Here is an 18,777-nt window from a genome sequence, read left to right on the forward strand (position 1 = left end):
TTTCAAGTCCATTTCCTCCTTTCCAATTTCTGTCCATTTCCTCTCTCTCTCTCTCTCTCCCTCCCTCTCTCTTTCTCTTTGTCTATCTCCTGCCGTCTCTCTGTCCATCTCTTCCCCAGTCCTCCATCTATCCATCTGCACCTCCCTCTTTTGACCACTGCTCCTTTCCTCTCTCTCTTTTCCTCCCCCCTATCTCTCCTCCCCCTGTCTGTCCATCTCCTCCTGACTCTCTCTCTTATCATTTCCTCCTCCCCCTTCTCTCTCCACTTTATCCCCCCCCCCCCCCCACCCAAAAAAATTATTTCTTTCCAGATAATAAGCATTATGTGTACCAGGTTTGGTTGGAATCGATCCAAGGATTTAGCAGAATCTTTTTATCAGCGGATTTGCTCGCGTACGCATATCTCACATATATTTAACACACTTTACACGCATTTATTCACATATTCCACCTGAATCTCTAGCGAATTCCGCCCTGCCGTTTCGTTCTGACTCAGTTCAGTGTTTACCCTGCGAACTGTGTTGCGAATGGAGTTAGTAGCAAAGAAGTAAGTAATGGAAACGTCTTGCATGATGGGGCAGTATTACACGCATCTCATTGTTTATGACGTCATCTCTCCCGAAACGCGGCCAACGAGATACACGAGCCGTGTGGCGTGCGCCACAGCACGTGACACTACAGGTCTCACCGGGTGCAGCGACCGGCTGTGGCGCGGAGTGAGTTACTACACTGAGGTGCCAAAGAAACTGGTATAGGCTTGCGTATTCAGATACAGGCAGAATACGGCGCTGCTGTCGGCAACGCCTGTATAAGACAAGAAATGTCTGGCGCAGCTGTTGGATCGGTTACTGCTGCTACAATGCCAGGTTACCAAGATTTAGATGAGTTTGAACGTGGTGTTATAGTCGGCGCACGAGCAATGGGACACAGCATCTCCCAGGTAGCGATGACGTGGGAATTTTCCCATACGACCATTTCACGAATGTACGGTGAATATCAGGAATCTGGTAAAATATCAAATCTCCGACATCGCTGCGGTCAGATAAAGATCCTGCAAGAATGGGACCAACGACGACTGAAAAGATTCGTTCAGCGTGACAGAAGTGCAACCCTTCCGCAAATTGCTGCAGATTTAAATGCTGGGGCATCAACAAGTATCGGCGTGCGAACCATTCAATGAAACATCATCGATATGGGCTTTCGGAGCCGAAGGCCCACTCCTCTACCCATGATGACTGCACGACACAAAGCTTTACGTCTGGCCCGGGCCCGTCAACACCGGCATTGGACTGTTGATGACTGGAAAGATGTTGCCTGGTCGGACGAGTCTCGTTTTAAATTGTATCGAGCGGATGGACGTTTACGGGTACGGAGACAACCGCATGAATCCATGGACCGTGCATGTCAGCAGGGGACGGTTCAAGCTGGTGGAGGCTCTGTAATGGTGTGGGGCGTGTGCAGTTGTACAGATGATGCGTACGTAAGCATCCTGTCTGATCACCTGAATCCATTCGTGTCTATTGTGCATTCTGACGGACTTGGGCAACTGCAGCAGGACAATGCTACACCCCACACGTCCAGAATTGCTACAGCGCCTCCAGGAAGACTCTTCTGAGTCTGAACACTTCGTCTAGCTACCAAAATCCCCAGGCATGAACTTTATTGAGCACACCTGGCATGCCCTGCAACGTGCTGTTCATTTCCACCCTCTTGTACTCTTGCGGATTTATGGAGAGCCTCGCAGGATTCATGGTGTCATTTCCCTCCAACACTACTTCAGACATTACTTGACTCCATGGCACGTCTTGTTGCGACACTTTTGCGAGCTCGCGGGGGACCTACACGATATTAGGCCCGTGTACCAGTTTCTTTGGCTCTTCAGTATATTTGAGAGCACTTTAATACTTGGTAGTTGAGCGATGAAATACAGGGTGATTCAAAAAGACTACCACAACTTTAAAAATGTGTATTTAATGAAAGAAACATAATACAACCTTCTGTTATACATCATTACAAAGAGTATTTAAAAAAGTTTTTTTCACTCAAAAACAAGTTCAGAGATGTTCAATATGGCCCCCTCCAGACACTCGAGCAATATCAACCCGATGCTCGAACTCGTTCCACACTCTCTGTAGCATATCAGGTGTAACAGTTTGGATAGCTGCTGTTATTTCTCGTTTCAAATCATCAATGGTGGCTGGGAGAGGTGGCCGAAACACCATATCCTTAACATACCCCCATAAGAAAAAATCGCAGGGGGTAAGATCAGGGCTTCTTGGAGGCCAGTGATAAAGTGCTCTGTCACGGGCTGCCTGGCGGCCGATCCATCGCCTCGGGTAGTTGACGTTCAGGTTTCATAACTAACCTTTTTCGTAGGACTCTCCATACAGTTGATTGTGGAATTTGCAGCTCTCTGCTAGCTCTGCGAGTCGATTTTCCTGGGCTGCGAACAAATGCTTGCTGGATGCGTGCTACATTTTCATCACTCGTTCTCGGCCGTCCAGAACTTTTCTCTTTGCACAAACACCCATTCTCTGTAAACTGTTTATACCAACGTTTAATACACCACCTATCAGGAGGTTTAACACCATACTTCGTTCGAAATGCACGCTGAACAACTGTCGTCGATTCACTTCTGCCGTACTCAATAACACAAAAAGCTTTCTGTTGAGCGGGCGCCATCTTAGCATCAACTAACGCTGACGCCTAGTCAACAGCGCCTCAAGCGAACAAATGTACAACTAAATGAAACTTTATAGCTCCCTTAATTCGCCGACAGATAGTGCTTAGCTCTGCCTTTTGTCGTTGCAGAGTTTTAAATTCCTAAAGTTGTGGTATTCTTTTTGAATCACCCTGTACACTCAGGCTCTCGATAAACTGTAACCAAGTTTATGACTTCATTTTCACTGACTTACTGATTTGCCACCTGGACTCGGACGTAGCCGACACTGCAGATCACAAAGAGTTGCAGCGACCACCTCCGGTGGAGAGGGAGTTACGATTTCACACCAATATAATACGACATTTCGTAGCTGCGCGCATAAATACAGTCAAGCTCTCGATAAAGCGTGACAAAGTTAATGACGTGGGTATCTTGTCATTCATAAACTGATTTCCCATCGGACTTAACCGAGCTTTCGCGATGTATGTCGGGCGAGGCAATAAGTACTCTCTAAACCGACCATCATCAGCTATTTTGCTGCTCAAACAGAAACTCAACTACCCATAGGTTCTCATATCCAAGGATAATTCCTTTTTTACCGGCTAATTTAATTCGACTACATTCCATTAGAACTGTTTGCTTTTGTTGACATTCAGTTTGTAATGTCTTTCCAAGACACTATCCTTTCTGTTCAGACTAACTTCCTAGTTTTTTACCTCCTCTGACGAAACTACAGTGTCATCAGAAAATGTCGAAGTCGTTATTCCTTCTCCTGAGCTTTAATTCCGTTTCCGAATTTCTCTTGAGCTTTAATTCCGTTTCCGAATTTCTCTCTGATTTCCTTCACTGTTTGCTGTAGGTACAGATTGAGTAACATGGGGGGAATAAGCTATAACCCTGTGTCACTCCATTTTCAACTACTTCTTCCCTTTCATGTCTTTCGACACATAACTGCAGTGTAATTTCCATACAAATAGTGAATAATCAATTCAAACTAGTGATGGTTATATTCCAGCCACCATTATCGAAAGGTTTCTCTAAATCTGCAAATTCCGTAAACGTAGATTTACATTTCTACAGTCTGTCTTCTAATATAATCCGTAGCTTTAAAATTCCTTCGCGTGTTTCTGTATTTCTGCAGAACCCAAACTGATCTACCCAAGTTACCTTCTGCCAGCCCTTCCATTATGCCGTAAATAATTCGTGTCAGTATTTGGAACAATGACTTATTAGAGTGATTATTGTGTTGTATTACCAACTGTCAGCACCTCCCTAGGGGCTCTCTAAAAATTAATTTTGTATCTCACGAGTTCTTTCTTTAACAGCGATTTATTGATTTCTGCGTACTAGGACGTCGACAAGCCAGTCACAAAACTGGTCACATTTCCCGTGATTTGGTAATTTTTACAGTAAGCGACACTGCGGAACTATACCTAATGCCTTCCGGCCGTCGATGAGAATGTAAGCTGCACTGAGAGGCCCAGTTTTACACATATGAGCGGGAGTCGCGCTGAGGTGTTACATACGGCGCTGAGAGCGTGCAGTGGGCGTCCCCCAGGCCAGGTGTCGGCGCGTTCCGCACGAAGAGCACGGCTGGCTGTGGGCTGACGTCACAGCATGCGGCCGGCTAAGACTGTTGGATGGGGCCCGGCGCAGGCGTGGTGACGCGGGCAGACAGGTGCGCGGTCCAGGAAACGTTGCCACAGCGATCTCTGCTTTATTCGAGCAAGGGATCTCTGAATGGTAGGAGCACGTAAACACATGGGTTCCGTCTTTGTAGTTGTCCGAAACGCCTGGACACACTATCGTATCACCGACTGATAACCAACATAAACACATGTAACAAAAAATTACTCATCCCCAGGAGACACCGCCTCTAATATTGGTTAAAGGCTTCCGTGTAGCTAGAAAGAGAGTCCACAAATTCCTGCTGGTAACCTACAGGGTGTTTCAAAAATGACCGGTATATTTGAAACGGCAATAAAACTAAACGAGCAGCGATAGAAATACACCATTTGTTGCAATATGCTTGGGACAACAGTACATTTTCAGGCAGACAAACTTTCGAAATTACAGTAGTTACAATTTTCAACAACAGATGGCGCTGCGGTCTGGGAAACTCTATAGTACGATATTTTCCACATATCAACCATGCGTAGCAATAATATGGCGTAGTCTCTGAATGAAATTACCCGAAACCTTTGACAACGTGTCTGGCGGAATGGCTTCACATGCAGATGAGATGTACTGCTTCAGCTGTTCAATTGTTTCTGGATTCTGGTGGTACACCTGGTCTTTCAAGTGTCCCCACAGAAAAGAAGTCACAGGGGTTCATGTCTGGCGAATAGGGAGGCCAATCCACGCCGCCTCCTGTATGTTTCGGATAGCCCAAAGCAATCACACGATCATCGAAATATTCATTCAGGAAATTAAAGACGTCGGCCGTGCGATGTGGCCGGGCACCATCTTGCATAAACCACAAGGTGTTCGCAGTGTCGTCTAAGGCAGTTTGTACCGCCACAAATTCACGAAGAATGTCCAGATAGCGTGATGCAGTAATCGTTTCGGATCTGAAAAATGGGCCAATGATTCCTTTGGATGAAATGGCGGCCCAGACAAGTACTTTTTGAGGATGCAGGGACGATGGGACTGCAACATGGGGCTTTTCGGTTCCCCATATGCGCCAGTTCTGTTTATTGACAAAGCCGTCCAGGTAAAAATAAGCTTCGTCAGTAAACCAAATGCTGCCCACATGCATATCGCCGTCATCAATCCTGTGCACTATATCGTTAGCGAATGTCTCTCGTGCAGCAATGGTAGCGGCGCTGAGGGGTTGCCGCGTTTGAATTTTGTATGGATAGAGGTGTAAACTCTGGCGCATGAGACGATACGTGGACGTTGGCGTCATTTGGACCGCAACTGCAACACGGCGAACGGAAACCCGAGGCCGCTGTCGGATCACCTGCTGCACTAGCTGCGCGTTGCCCTCTGTGGTTGCCGTACGCGGTCGCCCTACCTTTCCAGCACGTTCATCCGTCACGTTCCCAGTCCGTTGAAATTTTTCAAACAGATCCTTTATTGTATCGCTTTTCGGTCCTTTGGTTACATTAAACCTCCGTTGAAAACTTCGTCTTGTTGCAACAACACTGTGTTCTAGGCGGTGGAATTCCAACACCAGAAAAATCCTCTGTTCTAAGGAATAAACCATGTTGTCTACAGCACACTTGCACGTTGTGAACAGCACACGCTTACAGCAGAAAGACGACGTACAGAATGGCGCACCCACAGACTGCGTTGTCTTCTATATCTTTCACATCAGTTGCAGCGCCATCTGTTGTTGAAAATTGTAACTACTGTAATTTCGAAAGTTTGTCCACCTGAAAATGTACTGTTGTCCCAAGCATATTGCAACAAACGGTGTATTTCTATCGCTGCTCGTTTAGTTTTTATTGCCGTTTCAAATATACCGGTCATTTTTGAAACACCCTGTACACGCAGGCCCCTTTTTCCCTCTGGGCAATCTGCACACGTGCCCAGGACCCGGCGATCCATAGGAGTCCCCTAGTTCCTACCAGATCGTCCAACGATAACCGATATTATAACCGAAAAACAGATTTATTTCGAAAAAATCGAACGACAATGACTGACTACAATACCTACTTGCTTATTAGCTTTGCACAGTGCAGAGTTCTGCACGGAGCGAATAGCGACGTAAAATTAAACGGGGCCGACTGACTTAAATAAACCGACCCGACTATCGGCAACTCCCCTGTATTTGTCTGCGTTGTTGTGACGTTTGTTATGTTTGTAGTTGTCATTGACTGTGCTCTGAGGTATTCTTTAATTAAATCTTCGTTTGCCTGTTTTGTTTTGTGTTAGCGACTGCTTTCGGTGTAAAAATAAATACTGTATTATAATGTAAAATGTGGAACCCGTCATATCCTAGTGGAAACGAAAAAAACTGTACATCAGAAGGAAGTAACTGAAAAGTTACCAAAATTAACAGCATACTACTACAGGAGCAACTTCTCTAAGTAGCAATCGGATAATAAATCTTCCACTTCATGAGTCGTGTCGATCACAAATTGCTGGAATTTCTGAATGTTCACATTTCTACCAATGACGAAAGAGCAACAATTTAGGTGACTCCACCGACAACTGTGTCACTTGAACAACAGTTTTCAAATCCAGAACAAATATCACACGATACCGCTGATTGTTTTCATGAAAATTTTACAGAAAGAAATCGCGAAATTTTGATTCGTAAGCGACCCGTGAATTTTCAAAATAAAGATTCTGACCTTTCCGGGGCATCCAGAACCTACAAAGATGGCAATAACTCAATAACTAGGTATTTCGACAAAGCATTATTTATTCGCAAATTAAAGAACAATGAAAGCGTCAAAAGAAAACGGTCATTGTACTCGGCTTTCAAAACTATATTCTTTGTTTTTCATACTTCTGATGTAAATCTATGCTCTCCGCGTGGATGTTGTGCTTGGAAGCACATTAATCACATGACTAGAAGCTCATGAAAATAGCTCAGCATATAGACAGTCTATGATGACTTATCTGGCACGAAGTAAACCGGATGGTAGACCAGATATAGAGGCCGGCCGGAGTGGCCATGCGGTTCTAGGCGCTACAGTCTGGAGCCGAGCGACCGCTACGGTCGCATGTTCGAATCTTGCCTCGCGCATGGATGTGTGTGATGTCCTTAGGTTAGTTAGGTTTAAGTAATTCTAAGTTCTAGGCGACTGATAACCTCAGAAGTTAAGTGCTCAGAGCCATTTGAACCATTTTTGAACTAGATGTAGACTTATTGGTTGGTTGGTTGTTTGGGGAAGGAGACCAGACAGCGTGGTCATCGGTCTCATCGAATTAGGGAAGGATGGGGAAGGAAGTCGGCCGTGCCCTTTCAGAGGAACCATCCCGGCATTTGCCTGGAGTGATTTAGGGAAATCACGGAAAACCTAAATCAGGATGGCCGGACGCGGGATTGAACCATCGTCCTCCCGAATGCGAGTCCAGTGTCTAACCACTGCGCCACCTCGCTCGGTTAGACTTATTACCTCAACATCAAAAAGAATTGGATTACTGGAGAAATGTACTTAAGCGGACTGCAGCTTTTGTAAAAAATTTTAGCATCGAGAGGGCTTCCATTTCGCGGTGACGATGAAATCCTAGGATCTCCCAACAATGGAAATTATTTGGGATGTGTGGAATTGCTGAGTGAATTCGACCCATTTCTTGCAGATCACATACAAAAATTTGGGAATCCTGGAAAAAGTAACACTTCTTATTTGTCAGCGAATATATGTAATGAGTTTATTAACGTAAAGGGAAAACAGGTCCCAAAAAATTATAAGTGAAGTTAAATTAGCAAAATATTTTTCCGTTAGCGTTGACAGTACGCCCGATCTGTCTCATGTTGACCAACTAACTTTTATAATTCGATACAGAAAAGACCGTGTTCCTCTTGAAAGGTTCCTGAAATTTATACCTATTAAAGACCATATATATGAGTATTTAGCGGAAATCATCTTGAATTTTTTAGAGAATCATGATATTCCCATAAAATATTGCAGAGGACAAAATGCTTCAAATATGTCGGGGAAGTATACTAGCCTACAAACAAGAATCAAGGAGAAATGTGAATTTGCCCCGTTTGTACCATGTGCGGGACATTCACTGAACTTGGTAGGTGTCCAAGCTGCTGGGTGTGTATCAGAGGCAACAAAGTTTTTCGAATGGTTCTGAAAGTGTACTACATTTTGTTGAGCTTTACGCACTGATGGAAAATATTGAGACAACATTTAGGTTGACAAAAATTGTTAAGTGTCTCTCACAAACCAGATGATCAGCCCAAGATGATGCAGTAAGCACCTTACATGAAGATCATAAACCAATTACAGAAATTTGATGTCCATCGCAGAAGATACAGAACAGGCAAGAGAAACTAGAGGCAAAGCCCTTAGTGCGACCAGAAAAATGGGAAAGCTTGAATTTATTGTACTGACGGAAATTTGGAGCTCTATATTGGAAAGAATTGACAAAACAAGTACTTATCTACAGAAAGAAACAATAACACTGCACGTTGCAACTAATTTGTTCACTTAACTTGATTTTCTTATTAACCTCAGTGTTAAATTTGATGACTTCGAATCTTGTGCCAAAGAAAGAAACCCTGAATCTGATTACAAGGACCTATCTCAAAGAATAAAAAGTAGAAGCTGACGCCAGAGTTTTTTTGGGGGTTCTGCATCGTCAGTCCAACTGAATGAAAAAGCGAAATCAAAGTAGAAACTTTTGTTCCCATAGTTAAGACCTGAGCGTTCATCTAAAACTGTGATTAAGTTCGTATGAGAAAATTAGTCAACGTTTTGGTTTATTTTTTCGCTTGAAAACTCTGAAGTCCGGAGGGCTGAGACCAAGTTACAAAGAATTTGCATTAAATTTATTATGAGGACGTTAACGAGGAAACGGAATGTCTGCATTTAACAGAATACTTGAAAATTGTTCTATGTTAAAATGGGGAAAGTAATAGTATATTGGAAAACCTTTTGAAAGAATAAAAAATTGAAGACATTTCCAAATGTAGAAATCGAATTGAGAACTTTTTTAAGCATGATGCTTACCAACTGCAGTGCGGAACGCTCCTTCTCCAAACTGAAAAGAATAAAAAATGAATTAAGAAGTACAATGCTTCAAGAGAGATTAACCGGTTTACGCTGATTTTCATAGAATACGATATGCTCAAAAATATAGATTTTGAAGAAGTGATTAACGATTTTGCCCATCTCAAATCTAGAAGGGTACCCCTTCAATCAACGTAGATTTTTAAGCACTAGTCTGTGAATTCTAAAACAGTTACTTTTGTGGATTATATTACATTATCCATTCATTTAATGTGATTGTAAAGAAATAAAAATATACCTAGAACCTCGCTTATCTTCTTTCTTTGTCTGTTCTAAGAAAATAGTGCTCTGTGAAGGTTATAGGAGTCCCATTATCCTAATGTGCCTAGGGCCTCCAATAGGTTAAAGACAGCCCTGCCTGCATCCAGCTGAAGCCAGACATTGTTGATTAGAGCCGGCCGGAGTGGCCGAGCGGTTCTAGGCGCTACAGTCTGGAGCCGCGCGACCGCTACGGTCGCAGGTTCGAATTCTGCCTCGGGCATGGATGTGTGTGATGTCCTTAGGTTAGTTAGGTTTAAGTAGTTCAAAGTTCTAGGGGACTGGTGACCTTAGAAGTTAAGTCCCATAGTGCTCATAACCATTTGAACCATTTGTTAATTAGATCTCGCAGAGCTAGCAGATTGCGGTGATGTTGATTGGTACGTATCACCCGTTGTCTCCAAATAGTCCCTGATATTTTATGTTTGATTAAGGTCGCGTGGTTTAGCGGGTCAGTCGTGGTTCGACAGGGCGCGTGATTGATCGCCACGCCAGGATGGCGGTAGTCCGTATTATGCTGTAAGCGCATTTGTATACGCCTCCATGTCCTTCTCGACATATTTTTCAGTATGTCCGGTGTTACTACGCGAAATGCGTCATCAACAGCATTGTGCAGTTCTTCGTTTGTATCAAATGGTTCAAATGGCTCTGAGCACTATGTGACTCAACATCTTAGGTCATAAGTCCCCTAGAACTTAGAACTACTTAAACCTAACTAACCTAAGGATATCACACACACCCATGCCCGAGGCAGGATACGAACCTGCGACCGTAGCAGTTCCGCGGTTCCGGACTGCAGCGCCAGAACCGCGAGACCACCGCGGCCGGCTTCGTTTGTATCGTAACGACATGCAGATGTAAGCGCCCTAATGCAATAACTCCCAGCAACAAATCCTCTTGGGTTTGAAACAATGTCTCATTAGCGACGCATGACACTTGTTTCGGATTTATGTCGTTTACGACCTTTACAGGATTACTTGGCTGTGACTGGTACATAATTCCAAGTAGACGCGTTGGACAGTTCGCTTGATACACCAACAAACCGGGCAACTTCATTCACTTAGTGATCCAGGTCACATCCAAACACGATAGCACGTTTCTGTCAAATGGTTCAAATGACTCTAAGCACTATGGGACTTAACAGCTGATGTCATCAGTCCCCTAGAACTTAGAACTACGTAAACCTAACTAACCTAAGGACATCACAGACATCCATGCCCGAGGCCGGATCCGAACCTGCGACCGTAGCAGCAGCGCGGTTCCGGACTGAAGCGCCTAGAACCGCTCGGCCACAGCGGCTGGCCACGTTTCTGTCATCCTGGTGAGCCGACGGATGTTACTTCACGGATTCAATACAGCCGACTAGTGTTCAGCCCGGACTAGAATACAGTATGAGCATACTGAGGGGTTCACCTGTCACGTTCGTCGGTGATCAAAGGGCAGTGTACCCTCCGTTTTGACTTCGCAGGCAGTAACTGTGCTGTATTTAGAGGCTAACAATGTTTGCAATTCTAGAGAACAATCATGCCCCACCGACGAGTACGTATTCAAGCTGAACAGCTGCGGCCATTTGAAGGGGATCCCATGGTGAGCGGCCGCGCGGTTGTAGGCGCCATGTCACGGAGTGCACAGCCCCTCCCGCCGGAGGTTTGAGTCCTCCCTCGGGCATGGGTGCGTCTGTGTTGTTCTTACTATAAGTTAGTTTAAGTAATGTTTAAGTCCAGGGATCGATGACCGCAGCAGTTTGGCCTCATAGGAATTCACACACAGTTGAACAGTTGGACATAGTGAGCCTGCGGGAAACTGGATGGATGTGTCGACCGATTGCTGCACATATTGGACACAGTGTATCAGAGGCGTGTCGTTGCTTTCAGCAAGGTCTGTAGAACATTCCGACACCTGTACACCAGGTTCTGGACTTACGCGTGGTAAAGGTGCACGCCAAGATCGCAGCACTGTGCGAGTAGCGGCGTCCGACCGAACATCATACAAGTGTGCAGGGAGGAGACCCCCCAAGAGGGATCATTGCCGACAAAATTTTATTAAATAGAATTTTCCATGCATAATTTTCGGCCGTAGCCGGCTTGGGCATACTGTGGTGGAAGGTGCTGGCCGGAAGACCATGGTCGGCACATTCCTGCCACGTGCTCCTCGGTCAGACTCAAGTCCCACGGGTTGGTTGCGCTGACAGGGGTACGCTACTAGCAAGGCGCGTTGGCGGAATCAATCCTCCAATCAGAGACTAATCGTGTGATCACGTGGGGACGCGGCCGGGAGCGGCGAGGGCGGCTTGGAAACAGCTCCGCGCTCTCTTAGCTTCTGACCTCGGCCCCGAGTAGTCGCTCCTCTAGCCTCTGCCTCTCTGACGAGCAGACGGCAACCCCTCTTTGGGCTGCTCGGCCCTACGCGGTCACCACTGTATCATCATTACAAGAATAAACTGGGTCCATTCCACTTCATTACTTTTCATTTTACAACGCCCTCCGCTCCTGACCTCTATCCTGACGAACACAGGGACGAATTCCAGACACATGCTGCGCCTGCTGTGTCATCAAGGATCATTGGAAACCGTCTGCTTGCAGCAGGATTAAGTTGACGTGTGCTTCTGGCGTGCCTACCTCTGGCACCACGACGCTACCAAGCATGACTGCTCTAGTGTCGTGAAAGAGTTGACTGGAGAATGGAATGGCGCTCGGACTTCTGTTATCTTCAGTGACGAAGGTAACTTCTGTCTGCATACGAGTGAAGTACGTAACCGTGTGTGGCGCATACCTAATGAGCTACGATTTCCAGAGTTCAGTCCCTTTCGACACACAAGTCCCATGGTGTGTGCGGCTATCAGTTACAACTGGCGGTCGCATTTGGTGTGTTTTCAGGCTAAAGTAACCAGTTCCCGCTACATTGCACAGGCAGTTCTCCCCGTGCTACTGCCATTTCTTCGACAGGAAGGCGATGCACTTTTTCAGCAGAACAGCGCACGTCCACATACATCTACTGCGAAGCAACGTTCTGTTCGAAGTGTGCAACAACTGCCCTGGCCAGCGAGATCACTACATCTCTCGCCAGTAGAACACGTGTAGGACGTGGTGAAGCGGGAACTTACTCGTTCTCTAAGGCTCCGAATCCCAACAAAAGGCCCGAGATGCTTGGGACTGTCTATCTCGGGACGCCACTCGACACTTTTCTGATTATTTTAGTGTGAGAATACAAGCCTTCGTTGCTACCAGAGAGGAGTACACTTCTATTCACGCGACTGTATGGGCATCCTATACCGTGACATGTGTGTTTCTTTGGATCTCAGTTTGCTATCACAAGCTCCTACAATGATGATCTGCCTGTCACCTCACATGTCAGTGAAATGACTTTATCCTTAAGGGTGTTGCATTTTTACCGGCAGTCTATTTTGTTGTTATAGTTTACGGTTGTGCAGAGTTATTCACAGTCATGTGATTGGTTCGAGAGATATTTGACTAACAGAAGCGAGATAGCGTAGTTGAACCTATCACTTTCTCATGAGGTAGGAATACGAACACCTTCAGGACGTTTGCTGAAGATGCTGGTGACTGCAGGAAGGTACTGTCATTGGACGCGAAAGGAAATGCAGAAGGACTTGGATATAGTTTCCACTGGGTGTAATGAATGGCAGCTCTCTCAGAATGGGTATACAATGAAGTAACGCCTCAAACAAAGACAAATACGCCGTAATATCCAAGTACAAAATTAGTGGCGCACATTTGTGGCAGGTCATTTCGACAAATATCTGGGTTCATACTAAGGAGCGATATTAAATAGGACTAACATGATTGCAAATGTAAAGTAAGCCGTACACAGGACGCTTGACTCACCAATTCTAGAGTACCAGTAACCCCACCACCCCCGAGTGTTTAAAGAATGTATCACTTGATGAGCATGGTTTGGTAATTTATGCTCCGTTTTAACAAAAGCAAGTTTTTCATGCGTCTCGATGTTCATGATGTCATATCTCATGAACTATGTTTTGTGTAATGAATGGTCATATAAAAACGAAAGAAACGTCGTAGCAACCAAACGGGTTGAAAGTCGCATTTGGTGTTTTGGGATAACAGTGTGACATCTAGAGACGCGAAGCATGTGTCGTCACCTCCCCCTAAAAAGTTAAAAGCCGTTCCCTCAGCATGTAAGGTGATGTTCACAGTCTTTTTCGACGTCCGAGGCCCGATACTCGTCGAGTTTCTCCAGCACGGAAAAATCATTAATAGTGACGTGTACTGTGGGACGCTCTGTAGCCTATGCAAGTCGATGTAAAGAAAACGGGTGGGCTGCTCATGAAGGGAGTGACTCTGCTCCACGGAAACGCGCATCCACGCGTCTCCAGTGTCACACAAAGTGTGATGGCCAAGGTCAAGTGGGAGGAGCTTGAGCATCCATCCTACAGCCCAGACATGTTGCCCTACGATTTCTGTGTGTTTGGTGTGCTTAAAAAAAAAAAAAAAAAAGGAAAGCGCTTCCATTAGGACGATGAAGGACACAGTGCAGGACTGCTTCCTCTCACGGCCAAAGGAGTTCTGGCAATTGGGAATCCTTCGGGTCGTGAGACAGTGGGAGAGTAGTGTTCAGTCCTTTGGTGATTACTCTTGGATAAAGACTTCCATCGTACCCACAATGTTGTAACTTTTCTTTTCAACACACCACATAAAATGACAAAATTTTTCAGCTACATTCAGTGGTATATCTGAATACTGCCTGAAAAATTTGTTGTGACTAGAGTTGGTAGTCAAGAAGTGATAACGTAGAACGTTATGCCTGATGCTAAAGCTTTACTGCACGAACAACGAAAATATATTAAGCGATAAAATAATTTTTTCCTGTAATCAATTTGCAGGGAGTCTCGGAGACAAAAAAGAAATCGCAAAGATTGGAAATTGTGTGTAAAGATTGTTGGAAGACGCTATGTGCACTGATTCTCAAATACTAGAAGAATGAAGTCAGGGTATCTATGCGCCGTCAGTTACACTTCTTCTGGGATTAATGTCGGGCGATGTGGTTGGACAAATCATTCGCTCGAATTATCGAGAATGTTCTTAAAAACAATCACGAGCAACTGTGGCCTGGTGACATAATATCGTTGAATGGAAAGATGGACCGTGAATGACTGCAAATGGTCTCTGAACATAACCCTTTCCAGTCAATAATCGGTTCAGTTATCCCTGGTGAAAGGCAATGCCTGAAATTTGGTGTTCACGGCACACTTTTGACACTGTTGATCTCGGAATATTGAATTTCAAAAAATTGTTCAAATGGCTCTGAGCACTATGGGACCTAACATCTGAGGTCATCAGTCCCCTAAAACTACTTAAACCTAATTAACCTAAGGACATCACACACATCCATGCCCGAGGCAGGATTCGAACCTGCGACCGTAGCGGTCGCGCGATTCCAGCCTGTAGCGCCTAGAACCGCTCGGCCACTCCGGCCGACCCCTTTTGTAGAGCTTGGGTCTACGGCTTCGTGGGGTCTGCGCCACACAGAACCCAACCACCAGCTCTTACCAACTGATATCGGGGATCATCTGACCGTGCCACTGTTTTTCAGTCGTCTAGGGTCCAACCGATGTGGTCACGAGCCCAGGAAAGGCGCCGCAGGCGATGTCGTGCTTTTAGCAAAGGTACTCACGTAGGCTATCTGGTACCGTAAGCCATTAAGGCCAAATTTTGCCACACTGTCATCGTTGTACGTCCGTCATTGATTTCACCTCACGCAGTGCTGACTTAGCACTGACAACGCTACACAAACGTCGCTGCTACCGGTCGTTGTTCGTGGTGAGAGGTTAGCCGTGAAATGTAGAATTTTCGGCACGCTTTTGACACTGTGGATCTCGGAACATTGAATTCTTTATCGATTTCCGAAATGGAAGTCCCATGCGTGTACCTGCAACAACCATTCCGAGTTCAAAGTCCATTAATTACTGTCGTGCAGTCATAACTCGTCGCAAACCTTTTCACATCAATTACCTGAGTCCAAATGACAGCTCCGCCAATACATTGCTCTTTTATTCCTTGTGTGTGCGATGCTACTGCCATATGTATATGTGCATATCGCTATTCCATGATTTTTTTCACTTTTGTGTATTGCATTAAATTTTTAACATAAGATTAGACCCTTTAATGAATATCTTACGATAGCAATATAAATTTTTAAATTCGGTCAATAATTATACACTGGAGGTGACAAAAGTCGTAGGATAGCAATACGGACATACACCGATTGCGGTAGTAGCGCTTACACAAGTTATAAAAGGGCAGTGCATTGGTGAGTTGTCATTTGTCCTCAGGTGATTCATGTAAAAAGATTTCCGACTTGATTATAACCCCGCTACGATAATTAACAGACTTTGAAAGCGGAATAGTAGGCGGAGTTAGACGTATCGGATACTCTATTTTGGAAATCGTTAGGGAATGCAACGTTCCGAGATCTGCAGTGTCAAAAGTGTGCCGAGAGTACCAAATTTACGCCGGCCGAAGTGGCCGTGCGGTTAAAGGCGCTGCAGTCTGGAACCGCAAGACCGCTACGGTCGCAGGTTCGAATCCTGCCTCGGGCATGGATGTTTGTGATGTCCTTAGGTTAGTTAGGTTTAACTAGTTCTAAGTTCTAAGTTCTAGGGGACTAATGACCTCAGCAGTTGAGTCCCATAATAAAAAAAAAAGTACCAAATTTAAGGCATTACGTCTCACCACGGACAACGCAGTGGCCGACGGCCTTCACTTAGCGTCTGGGAGCAGAAAGTACTGAAATATTCTCCGATATTAATAAGATACACTATTTCTTTGAAATCATTTTAACATTTGTTTGTCGTAGTAATCTTCTTCTCCATCGAGGGGAATACCAAAAGTAAGTTACACATTATCATTACAGGCCAAGTAAATTTTATTGAATGGTGTGCTAAACTTCAGAGTGTCACAGATGCATGACACTATTTTTCAACATAGCCACCTAGTCTGTAAACAACGGTCGGAACATTCTACCAACTTTTCGGTTCCTCGACCATGGAAATTCGCTCCTTCGTCACGGGACCATTCGAACGTCTCCATCGTTGGAAAATCTCTTCCCTCTCAAATGTTCTTTCAGCTTGCCGAAAAAACTGAAATCGCAGTCCATGCATAGCCACAGTTGACTGTGAATACGTTTGCAAATTAACGTTTTGGCCACAGCACACGCAGTGTTTTATGTACGTACCAACTTCGAAGTACTTTTCCAAATGCCGCGCCATTTAAATCGCACACTGCGATGCATCTTTAATCCGTACAGCGGCAAAAATGTATCTTTGGGAAGCCTGGTAAATGTACACTCTTCTGACAAAGTGTTACTGTTATTGGGCAACGGTCTTCGCGTGGGACGACATGGGTGACTTAAGTTTCTGAAATTCCTGCACAAATTCTTAGTAGTTGTACCTCACCAAACTGGATTTGTACGATACCACGAAGCATGGGAATCGAAATGGGTACTGATTCTCTTAGAACAAATGTCTGTTAACAATTACAGGTGGAATGAGTTGTGGCAATGTGTCAGTATGCTGTCTTACTGTCAGTAGCAGCGCCAGTCCACATTCAACTGTTGTATCTTCTACTGCGCAATCAGTGCAAGAAAAAATTCTGACGCTCTCCTATACATGCGGTATAATCGATTCCGAGGAACTTCTTTCGAATCTTGCTAATAATGTTCTGTGATCGTAATATAGCCAGAGTTTCCTCTGCAGAGCTAAAGAGAATAACACCGTTTCGTATCATTAGAGTGCACGATGCATTGTTTATAACACTATAAACGATTAGGACGGTTATTAGACAGTACATCTTCTGTCACGTAATGGAGCTTATTACACAGTAGTGCCAGATGGTACGTATCCAAGCAAAGAGTCATATTTATCATTCACAGGTGAACCGATAGAAAAAGATCAAGTAGTCACAGATGACGAAGAATGTGACATTGCAAGAGGAAACTCTTTCACGGATGCTAAAGGAAGGCATCGCAATAGGAGAAGGCCATTGGTCTCCTTAAGACAACTCGATAATCACCTACTAGAACTAGCGTAGATTTTGGCAGAGCTCCACTTTTAGCATTTCCGTCAATTGAACCAGACATGAAGGTCTGGCAGTTTTTTCAGGAATTCACACTATTTTTCTACCGACTTTTTGTCTTCTGTGCGGACTCAGCTGAAATGCGAGAAACTATTTAAAGAATCATTTATAACCCTCCTGAATCGGATTGCAGGCGTTGTATATTGTCTGTAAATCAGAAACGGGTTTCCCGGGAAGCAGTGGGGAGAAGTAGGTCACAGTTTCCGCGGAACTGCGTGGGCGTGTGGCGACGCCGCACGTAGTGTCTTGTGCCGTCGCCAGCTGGCGAGCTGCTGACTGGGGGCGGCGATGCCTGCCACGCTCGCTGCAGTTGCATCCCGATATTTTCGGAAACTTGAGTCTCGGTCCGATGCTCAATCAAATATACACTATTGGCCATTAAAATTGCTACATCAAGAAGAAATGCAGATGATAAACGGGTATTCATTGGACAAATATATTATACTAGAACTGACATGTGATTACATTTTCACGCAGTTTGGGTGCATAGATCCTGAGAAATCAGTACCCAGAACAACCACCTCTGGACGTAATAACGGCCTTGATATGCCTGGGCATTGAGTCAAACAGAGCTTGGATGGCGTGTACAGGTACAGCTGCCTATGCAGCTTCAACACGATACCACAGTTTATCAAGAGTAGTGACTGGCGTATTGTGACAAGGCAGTTGCTCGGCCACCATTGACCAGACGTTTTCAGTTGGTGAGAGATCTGGAGAATGTGCTGGCCAGGGCAGCAGTCGAACATTTTCTGTATCCAGAACGGCCCGTACAGGACTTGCAACATGCGGTCGTGCATTATCCTGCTAAAATGTAGGCTTTCGCAGGGATCGAATGAAGGGTAGAGCCACGGGTCGTAACACATCTGAAATGTAACGTCCACTGTTCAAAGTGCTGTCAATGCGAACAAGAGGTGACCGAGACGTGTAACCAATGGCACCCCATACCATCACGCCGGGTGATACGCCAGTATGGCGATGACGAATACATGCTTCCAACGTGCGTTTACCGCGATGTCGCCAAACACAGATGCGATCATTATGATGCTG

The 18,777-nt window shown here is 45.1% G+C and overlaps 1 protein-coding gene across 2 annotated transcripts in view; it reads right to left on the minus strand.

Annotated features, from left to right (window-relative positions):
* Positions 1-18,777, minus strand: part of LOC126175975 (tubulin polymerization-promoting protein homolog) — a 457,338-nt gene that overhangs the window by 318,335 nt on the left and 120,226 nt on the right. Inside the window, exon 2 of one of the 2 annotated variants that reach the window (XM_049923076.1) lies at positions 9,302-9,332. The exons of the other annotated variant lie outside the window; for it this stretch is intronic. The gene's annotated coding sequence lies outside the window, so the exon portion shown is untranslated. The remainder of the gene's footprint in view (positions 1-9,301; positions 9,333-18,777) is intronic. 2 annotated transcript variants of the gene reach the window in all.

The sequence above is a fragment of the Schistocerca cancellata genome, chromosome 3 (assembly GCF_023864275.1).
Source record: "Schistocerca cancellata isolate TAMUIC-IGC-003103 chromosome 3, iqSchCanc2.1, whole genome shotgun sequence".
Taxonomy (NCBI): Eukaryota; Metazoa; Arthropoda; class Insecta; order Orthoptera; family Acrididae; genus Schistocerca; species Schistocerca cancellata.